The sequence below is a fragment of the Bubalus bubalis genome, chromosome 5 (assembly GCF_019923935.1).
Source record: "Bubalus bubalis isolate 160015118507 breed Murrah chromosome 5, NDDB_SH_1, whole genome shotgun sequence".
Lineage (NCBI taxonomy): Eukaryota > Metazoa > Chordata > Mammalia > Artiodactyla > Bovidae > Bubalus > Bubalus bubalis.
Window position 1 is genome coordinate 89,795,529 of NC_059161.1, and position 3,516 is coordinate 89,799,044.

At 42.9% G+C, this 3,516-nt stretch overlaps 1 pseudogene; it reads right to left on the minus strand.

The window, feature by feature from the left end:
• Window positions 1-1,739: 1,739 nt before the first annotated feature.
• LOC102415610 lies at window positions 1,740-2,757 on the minus strand (annotated as a pseudogene).
• Between the last annotated feature and the right edge of the window lie 759 nt (window positions 2,758-3,516).

Below are 3,516 nucleotides of genomic sequence, written 5' to 3' on the forward strand. Positions count from 1 at the left end.
AAGTAGGATTTGGTACGGTTTCCCTGCAAAACAGGGAATAAGAACCAAAGGAGAATGGGAGTTAACCAGGTGAAAAGAAAGAGCAAGAAACATTCCAGGGAGTGGTAGCAACATGTGCAAAGGCCCTGGGGCAGGATAGGAATGTATACCATTGAAAAACTGAAAGGTCGCTGCTGGAGAAGGACTGAAACAGTGACAGGAGGAGTGCTGACAGATAAGGTTAGAGAAAGCAGGTAGGGGTCAGATCATGTGGAGCCTTGTAGACCAGCTTAAGACTGCAATGTGAAAATAGATCTCCTGCTGATAAGACTCACACAGAAAGAACTCAAAGGGCATTAATTTATTTCATCTTAATTTTTTGTTGGCATTGCATTTAAGTGCAGCAAAATTCACAGATCTTCAGTACACAGATTGGTGGGTTTTAACACAAGCATATACCCACGCTGTCTGCTTTCCTCCTGCCTCTTTCTGTTCGAACCCCCACCCCACCCTCCAGGGAAAACACTATTATGGATTTGTGCGCCTTCTATTAGTTTTGCCTATTCTAGAACTTCATGTAAAAGGAACAATTCTTTTGTCTCTGACTGCTTTTTATTTTTTTAATTTATTTATATTTGACTGTACTGGGTCTTTGTTGCTGTGCAGACTTTTCTCTAGTTGCAGCAAGTGGGGCTACTCTGTAGTTACAGCGTATGGACTGCTCACTGCAGCGGCTTCTCCTGTTGCACAGCACGGGCTCCAGGGCACAAGGGCTTCAGGAGTCACGGCTCCTGGGCTCTACAGCACAGCAGAGTTAGTAGTTGTGGTACACAGGCTTAGTTGCTCCAAGACTGTAGAATCATCCCAGACCAGGGATTGAACCCTTGTCCCCTGCACTGGCATGTGGATTCTTAACCACTGAACCACCAGCAAAGTCCTGTCTCTGACTTCTTTTGCTCGGCATAATGTTTTTGAGATTTATAAAATGGTGTTAATTACCTGGATCGTTGTTGTTGTTTAGTTGCTAAGTCGTGTCTGATTCTTTGTGACCCCACGGACTGTAGCCCTCCAGTTTCCTCTGTCCAGGATTCTCTGGGCAATAATACTGGAGTGGGTTGCCATTTCCTTCTTCAGAGGATCTACCCGACCCAGGGATCAGACCCACATCTCCTGCATTGGCAGATGGATTCTTTACCACTGAGCCACCAGGGAAGCCCAGTTATCTGGATCAGTGGGTCCCAAACTATAAGAGGCTTTTAAGTCAGCTGAATATCTTGTTAAGTCACAGTTTAACAGACTCCACCCCGGAACCTCTGATGCACTGTGTTGGGAAAGGGCCCTTTCGTGTACATTTCCAATAAACTTAAGGATATGCCTGAGCTGCTGATTCAAGAACCACACTTTCAGAACCACTGGCCTAGATGATAAATTCAGAAATGTCTTATGAACAGTTTCTAGAAATTTAGCTATTCACTTAGTAAACATATTTTTATGGTAAAGTGTCTGCCTACAATGCAGGAGACCCGGGTTTGATCCCTGGGTCGGGAAGATCCCCTGGAGAAGGAAATGGAAACCCACTCCAGTATTCTTGCCTGGAGAATCTCCTGGATGGAGGAGGCTGGTGGACTACAGTCCATGGGGTTGCAAAGAGTCGGACACGACTGAGCAACTTCACTTCACTTCACTTTACTTCATGTGCCAGGCACTTTCTAGGTCCTGGGGATTCAAAATTAACTAAAATATTATTATTATTTTGTTTCTTGTTCAATAAGTTTATTATTGTCTTATCTGAAAAATCTTGATAGAAAACTGTGGTTTGGTTTAACTCTCAGCAGCTCGTTCCTGAGCTCTAAGGAAGCTTGCCTTCTTCTGAGCTACCCGATCTTTCTTCTGGGCAAGTGACATTTTGGGACAGTTCCACCTCTTCTTTTTAACTTCTTTCTTAGGTTTCTTCTCATACACTGGGTTCTCTAGTATTGCAACATGAGCTTTCTTATACATTTCCTCCATCATGTCTGGAGTTACGTTGTTCTTTATGTACTGAGAATTGTTTCTTGTGAGCATCTTCATCTTCTTCAATCAGGTAACGTATGTAATCTGCAACGTTTTGCCCCATGATGTGCTTTCGGTGTACCTCAGCACTGAAGTCTTTGCTTTCTGAATCATAACCAGGGAACCGTTTGGTACTGTGAGGGATAGACAAGCCTCCATCGACAGTTCCCTTTAGGGCCCCAAAAACTTTATTCCCGGCAGTAGTTCTGGCAAGTCCTGCATCCAAGTAACAGGTGAAGGCACCAGGTTGACCATCAATGCTTTCCACATTGTATTCATCTCCAGTCATCTCAACTTGGCCTTCATAAATTTTGTCCATACCAAACCTATTAAGAAGCCTGCAGGCCAGCAGCAGGCCAGTTACAATATACTGCAGCATAATTTGTCAGGCCAACCTTCACACCATATTTTGGGAGTTCGTGAGCATAAGCTGCACAAGCTATCATATCTCCTTCTATACGGGCATAAGCAATCTGACAAATGATATCTCTGTTCGTTACACGAGCAATCATTCTGTATTTAGGTGTGTTGTACTTATTTTTATCTTGGATTACCAATCGTTTCCAAGCATAGTAGTCAGTTTTGCCCTCTCGCCTTCTTCTGAATTTCACTTGGTATCTCTTGAAGTAGGCCTTGTTCTTGACAACTTTAACAAACCCCATCCTGCGGAACAGAACCCCGACTCCGCGGCTTGCCACAGAGCTGCAGAACCAGCATGGCTCCGGAGGGGAAAAAGGCTAACTAAAATATTATGCTTCTCCTCGAGTAACTGACAGTCTGGTAAGAAGACAGGTAAACCAAATGCATATTTCCAGCTGTCTGAGAAAGTCTCTTCACTCAATAATGGACAAAATATTTTAAAAGAGAAAGTGCTCTTGCTTTCCAAAATCGATAAACCACTAAGAGTAAAGCAAGACTGTCTAATCATTCCCATCCTACACACAGGGCTCCTCACTGCCATGGCTGAATAAAAAGACGATCCCTTAGATGACTTTACCGAGTGTTTTCTTTATTGAGTGCGTCCAGTACTGTGGAAAGTGTTTTCCATGCAGCTTGCCCTTTAATTCTCTCAATAACTCTGTGAAGCCAGTACCGTATTATCTGCTTCTTATGGATGAGGGAAGAGTAGCTGGAGAGGTTAAGGCACAGAGAAAGGCCACTCAAAAAGTGAGTGGGAGAATCAGAATTCAAACCCACATCTGGCTGACCCATATGCTAGTCCTTTTTATCACTAACATTCAGCTTTCTAGAAGAAAATAGCCTTCATGAATTATTATAGTGATTAAATACAAATGAGTCCTATAATAGAAATTCCCAACACTGAATACAGAACTAGAATAGGATGGGTAGGGGGATATATAATACTAATTGAGTGGACATATGAGATGTCTTCATAAAGAGGTGGCAATTATCTTGGAAAATACATTTTTATCAGTCTTTTCTAACAGAATCTGAGAGGCAAAGACAACTCAGTGGATGCAAATA